Source organism: Dipodomys spectabilis, unplaced genomic scaffold, assembly GCF_019054845.1.
Source record: "Dipodomys spectabilis isolate Male_0828 unplaced genomic scaffold, ASM1905484v1 ptg000299l, whole genome shotgun sequence".
NCBI classification, from domain to species: Eukaryota; Metazoa; Chordata; class Mammalia; order Rodentia; family Heteromyidae; genus Dipodomys; species Dipodomys spectabilis.
The window spans coordinates 615,834-622,853 of record NW_024870976.1 but is presented as its reverse complement, the minus strand read 5'-3'; positions in this window follow the sequence as shown (position 1 = coordinate 622,853).

The following is a 7,020-nucleotide window of genomic DNA, read 5'->3' as shown; positions in this document are numbered from 1 at the left end:
CCTGGAAAACCTGATAACCAAAGTTCACAAGAGGAACTCCTGGCCTACACCTGTTTCAATAGCATAACAACATAGCCAGGTTTTTCAGGTCAGGCTGGGTAAGGTTGACAGAGAGAATAAATCTAAAGCAGTCTTTCACTAGGAACCAGCTGCATGTGATGGAGTCAGGCAGGAGCCCAGGTGGAGGTAGTCGGGATGGTCCAGGCAGCATCTGCGCTAGACCGCATCCCTCAGATGGATTGCCCCACCTCCTGCTTGGTTGCTTACAAATTTATACAGAGACTGGTTAAAGACACTAGACTTCAGATGGACAAAAAGAATGACATGCTGGTGTTACCAGTATTTAAATCATAGCTAGCTTGAGTACATAACAGTTTTAATAAGCTTTATCTTATAAGAATTTATGGCATACTCATACCATCTGCCACCTACTAGAACCTTCCAGGGTTGGTCTTAATTTCTACCTTTTCCATTTTGGAACAAACATGTAAGACAATTCTTACTTTCCAAATATTTTCTTATCCAAAGATGTTTCCTCAGTTTCCCTTTCCAGGGCCTTCTTTACTAGCTTTCCTCTTTGTTTACATTTCTTTACCTCCTTACTGGTGTTCTTCAGCACAGATGGCTAGCAGCCAAGCTGGGTCTCATTCCTTTACTACTGCCCTTGATAAAAATGTTTCCTTTAAACAAACAGCACATTTGATAATTGACAATTGCAGTCAAGGAATATAAACTTCAGGAAATAGCAGTACCAAGAAATAGAAGAAGATACCTTTTTACACCATGATAGCAGTTTTTATGTATTATAATAAGATTATGTTGTACATGTTCACACACACACATCCAAATTTAAACAAAAGTTTTAAGGTATGCTTAGGTTTAAAAAAAATGAAAATTGGCCATAAGGTTTTTAGAATTCCAGTAGCAAAGTGATATTACTTTTCCCACTATGATAAAACCACACGGTCAATGTTGGAAAAGTAGGCAATACCAAACAAAATACAAGGCAAATTTTTGACAAACAGAATTTAACAGACTTTCCATGCTTAAACCAACATTGACAACAAGATCAGAAAATCTTTAAATCCGTTTTGGTGATGAGGCGCATTAGTACATGAATTGAATGTTTTAACACCTAGAAGAATGAAGAGGACTAAGCTTGGTGGAAGATTGGAGTTTGTAGAAAAACTCATCATGGGGCCTTTGTCTCTTCCTAAGTGTCAGCTTCCAGGGCCTGTAGAGAATTGGGGGAGGGGATGGCTGAACAGGTTTGTAAGGGGAAGAGGCAGCACTTTTAACCCAAAGACATTTAAGGGGAGGATGTGGCAAAATGAAGGTACTGAAAAGTGAGTGTTTGAGTAATTGGATAGAGAGAGCTATTGGAAGAGTGAGAGGGAGGGATTTCTCTTCTGCAGTTTCCTAGAGGAGAAATTAAGAATCCAGGTTTTGAAGGGAGTGGACTCAGGAACGAGAAAAGGATTGGATTATTGCCTGAGTCCCAAAGACAAAAAGGACTGCTTTGTTTTTATTATGGGATTTCAGGGTGGTAAAGGGAAAAAGCAGTAAGAGAGAGGCCGTCCTCCGTGTGTTTGCCAGCCAGCCACTGTCAGTGACAGATTAATGAAAGAACCATGGAAGAGGCTGGTTTATTAGGGTCTGGAAGGGAAGAAGGTATGTTAGCCACAGAAGGGGTTGAGAAATGTGTAAGTGTGGAGGGGAGTTTAAGCAGGGAAGTTAGCTTGTTGTTTTATCTTTGGAGGTTTACCACCTCCACCTTGTATCCACTACACAGGCAGGCCCAGGCAAGCAGGCATGGAGACAGGGGTCAGCAGAAGGAGTTTGCTTGGGGAGTTTAGCTTCGGGAATCTGGACCAACTGCAAATAGCAAGAGTATAGTTGGAAGAGCAAGGAAGGAGGAAAGGATCTTTGATCCTGGAGTTTATCGAAGGAAGGGTGGGGGGAGGGAGGGAGAGAAAGAGAGAGAACGAGGCAAGACACAGATTGAGCTGCTACAGATAAGGCGCGTTCCTTCTCTAGAGGAGATGGTGGAGAGGCTCCTGGCAGAGAAGGGCTTGGTGGGCAAACAGGGGGAGCAGAGGGGGAGTGCTGGAGTGGAGGTAGAAGGGGGCTTGAGTGCAGGGGACCTCGGACTCCCAGCCGTGTGGTTGGAGAATTGTTTAAATCAGTAAGAGTAAAACCGAAGGTTCCGAGCCTCAGGCCAACAGCGACCATTGTTTACATGATAATGAGACCACATTTCACTAGACAAACAAATCACTTTCTTTGACTGTAAATCAGTCAGCCCAGAGTCTTAAGATCCAACTGCAGGCATGCCAATGGTTGGGTGTCTCTGGGAACAGACAATTTAGAGCCCACTTTGGAAAATTTGGCAGGACAATGACAGTGGCCTGTCCCTCGGCCTCAGGCATCCCCAGGGCTTTGAGAAGGCAAATGAACAAATGCTCAATAATTAGAAGAGGTCATCCCCAAAGTCGTAATTAAAGGGCGTCAGGGGATCAGCAAAGCGTGAAAGACTCCAGGAGTCTCTGGGGACCCCGCAGACAGGGAGTGAGGGAATTCTAATCCCCAGGTCCGTGGGGGGACTTCCCAGAGTCCCCTGGTCTGTGTTGGGGTGCCTCCACCACAGATCAGGGTTAGTTCCCATGTCCTGAAAGGCTTTTAGGTGGTGGATGGAGTCGGTCAAATGGCAAAGAGCCTCCTGCCTGGAGATCAGAGTCTGGGGACAGAAGAGAGGAAAGAGGAAGAGGAAGATGGAGGAGGAAGAGGCAGAGCGAGCTCTGTGCTCCCGGAGGGAAGAGACCTCAGAAAGTCAGTGAGGGTAAAAGGCTCGATGAGAGGTGGCCAGGAGGCGGGTGGAGGGGACCCGTTGCTCCTGGCACTTCTCCTCTCTTGGGTTTTGGCTCCGTATGCTGGGAAAATGGAGGAGAAGGGAAAGAAACAGGCTGAACTCCACCTTCCACGGGCAAGGACTGTTTATTGAGAGAGAGCAGCGAGGGACACAGCCTTCCTGTGGGCTTGGAGACTGTGTCAGAGCTGAGACAGGAGCTGGGTGTTATGAGGGCTGAGCAAGGAGGCAGAGGTTAATGAAAAAGTCCCTAGGTCAAGGGAGTTGGGGCTTTCCAGTTGGGCCCACCATGGGATGTTTAAAGCCAGGCTTAGAGAGACTGCCATGCTGGAGCCGGGTGGTTTGCACTTAGCTTTGGTGGGTGTGCACCTGGGAAAACAAGGTGGCTGTCAATTGCTCACCTTGGAAGCTAAGAACCAGGGGAAAGTTTGTTTTATTCCGTAAAAGATGATGTTTGCTTTCCTTTTTTTTTTTTATTGTTAACTTTAAGTCGTTGCACAAAGGGATGTCAACTCAACAAGTCAGTTTATGAGGACGATACATCTCGATTAGTGACAGCCGTCCTACTGTCCTTCTTCCTCTCTTCCAGCCCTGCCCAGCCTCTCAAGCTGCAGGGCATTTCCACCTTTCCTGTGATGGTAGACTTACTTTCTGGCTCCATCCAGATCTCTGGGGTACCTTGTTATGCTCAAACCAGTGATTTTCTCCCAGTGTTGTACCCGGGATGTCTTCTGCCATCTATGCACAGTTGGAAAGCTAACCAAGGTGAAAGCCATCACCTTCTCAAAGGGAATTTCTTCTTCTCTCTTCTATTAAGTTTGAATTATTACTGGTGATGGCTATAAGAATATCAAGCATCACAGACACTAGGTATCTGGCCTCAGAGGCATGGGGAAGCCCTTGGTGGGTCTGCACTCGGCCCCACCTTTCCCCAGCTGTGGACCGGGAAGTTAGGCGTGATTCATAACCCCCTATGCCATCAGAGATGCCAGGCTGAGCAAAGGAGAGCTGACAGAGCATCTACTGAAGGAAGACCTAGCAACCTCAGCTCCTAGAAATATGAGTGGACAAATCATGATATATCTCTTCCTGCTCCAGACCTTTTGCTAGTATCTAATAAATCCTCTGTTTCCTCTTGAGATAAGTGGTAGGGCCATTACTCTTGCTTTCCACCCCTAGGAGAGATAACCCACGAAGGCTGGGACACCAGAGAAAAGTCAAAAGGAGTATCGAGTGTGAGGTTCCATCCAATGGGAGGCCTCCAGAGTCTGAGGTCCCATCCAATGGGAGACAGGCCTCCAGAGTCTGAGGTTCCATCCAATGGGAGACAGGCCTCCAGAGTCTGAGATTCCATCCAATGGGAGACAGGCCTCCAGAGTCTGAGATTCCATCCAATGGGAGACAGGCCTCCAGAGTCTGAGGTTCCATCCCATGGGAGGCCTCCAGAGTTGAGGTTCCATCCAATGAGAGGCCTCCAGAGTCTGAGGTTCCATCCAATAAGAGGCTGCTTTCTCTCCCCATTAATCAGTTTGGATGAGCATCTCCTACTTTTTAGCCTTTATAGTCCTAATCTCCAATCATCCTGTGCTTCAGGTAAAAAATCAGAACGTTGTGACTTCTCTGGGGCCAGGCTTGAGCTGTTTGCTCTGCCTAAATGTCCCTTTCCAGGGAATCTTTCCAATTCCAGGGACAACTGGACTCCCTTCTTTAACTCTTCCCAGAATACTGGGACTCCTCTGACTCTAACTTATGGGGTTAGGTCACTCCTCCTCTGAGCATGATCCAGAGCATGATTCTGAACTTTGGCCCAAAGGCACTGGGCAGGATGGGACAAGTGGCTATGCTATCCATTGCTTTGTAGCAGAGCTATCTAGCGTGTAGTCTCTCCAAATCTCCTTGGAGTTGGCAGGGCTCAGCTGAGTGGCTTCTCTAAAGGTCTCTCTTTTGAGTATAGTCAAGTGGCTGTTGGGATAAAATAAGGCTGCAGTTAGTAAGGGGCTGGCACCACGTGGTTCCTGGGATCACACAGGAGCAGACAGGGACTGGGATCTAGTGGTGCTGGGATCCTGGAAGGCTCCCTCCCTCCCATGTCTGGGCTTAGGCTCGGGCAACACAGCCTTGGCGGCTCCTCGGGCATCGCTGTTTCTGTGGGTTGCCACTGTGAGCCTCAGTTTTGTTTTGTTTTTGTCTTTAGTAACACTGTAAACACTCTAGCACACAGGATTGCTCAAGAGCGAGTGAGCAGCCAACATGACACATAGGAGCTGACAGGACAGCTGCTCTGTGTGCAAGCATCTCAGTATTGCCAGCCAAACACCTTCAGGCACAGAAGAACCATCACAGAACAAAGAGCAGGCCTCGTCCGCACAGGTTCGGGGAAATGACCGAGGCGAACGGGAGGAAGTGGCACGGAAGAGATTCTGCTGCCATTTTTTTCATGACAAAAGAGTTCAGAAGTGGAGCCGACAACGGTGGAACGCTGTTCCTGGTTGCTGAGTGAATCCAACACAGCCAGCGGACCTCCGACGGGGAGGAGCCAGGGACTGACAGCGTCGCGTGGAAGGTTACACTAAGTGACCTGCTGCTGTTTTCTAATCCAGACTTGCCACTGGTCCGATTCTGTGCTGAGGAGGCTAACAAAGCCCAGTTTATTTGGTGGGTGTGGATGTCACGTTTGGCTTCTCAGCAACCGAGTTGACTGTCCCACGTGTGCCAGGCCCTGGTGATGGGGTGGTAACTTTTACAGTACACGGATGCCGTGGGGCACAGAACCTCAGCCTGAAGTCTGGAGGGAGATGCAGGTGCTATGCCATGGGGAGGGGAACTCAGGCTGAGGCCACCCACTCCCCCAGGTGGGAGACAAGGAAAGAGACACTTTTTGCAAGAAGGAACCTTTAATTTAAGAATGATTGTATGGGAATTCGATTGCAAGATACAGAGAAGACACATCTTTGAGGGGTTAAACCATTAGAAAGCCCGCGACTATGAGGGGACTCATGTTCCAAAGACTTGCAGCCTCTTAAGCAACTTAATACTGTTAGGAAACGGAGCCAGGAGGGTCGTAGAGAAAGAGCAGAAAACCACCTCCACAGACCAGATCAACTCTTGTGGAGAGTAGAAGAAGGGCACCCTGGTGACCCGAGAAGAGTCAGGAGACAGGAGGCGTGGCTCAGTGGAGGGAGAGGTGGTGGGTCCTCAACGGGGTCCTGCTCAGGGGACCAAGTCTCAGGAGTTCCAGTGTTCAGAGTCTCTCAAGTTTGGGGAACATGTCCAGCAGGTCCAGGAGCTTATTGTCCAAATCCTTACCCATCTGCTTCTAGATTAGGAACCTACCACCCGTGGTGGAGTGGGGGTGTGTGTGTGGAGAGGTGGGCTTGGCCCCTGAAAGTCCCCATCCTTTGCCAGGATACCAAGATAGGGCCGGTTAGACTCAGCATCTGTACTTCAGAACCAAGGGAGGAACAGCCATTAGAGACAAAGTACATCAGGGCAGATGGGGAAGAAGAATGCTCTCAGAAGAGGGGATAACAGGTAGGAAGACTGGGAAGGAAGGAAGGAAGGAAAGGTAGCAGTAATGAGCACTAAGATAGCCCTTTCCCTGCCCACACCATGGGGCATGGAGTGGACCAGACACGCTTGAAGAGCACTGTCGATCACTGAGAGGAGTTCTTGTTCCCCTGGGAGATAGGAGGCATGCGGGCAGCTGACTTCACCAACAGCTTCCCAGATAGAAGCCATCCCTGAGTGGGAAAGGCCTCCTGCCTGTAAAGCACAGTGGAACGCAAGAGACGAGAGTAGATTTAAAAGACCTGCAAGGAAGATCTTGTGTACCTGGGAGCTGGAAAGGATTCAGAACAGGAGATGGGCACTTAAGTGGACGTCTAAAGATGACCACGATTTTGAGTTTGTCAGACACAAGACAACTGGAAGGAAGAGCTGACAGCAAGACACCGATAAGGAGCTGGCTTTGGAATGTGGTGACTGGGAGATAATAACTGGGAGGAAATGTCCTCCAGGTAATTACAGATGAGAGGCCAGATAGGAGTGAGAGGCTGGGCTGTATTTACCGACTCCGGAGTCCTCAGAGAGGTAGATCTCCGCTTCTACCATGCCACGGTCAGTGGGACCAGACTGGTACACCCTTCACCGAGTAA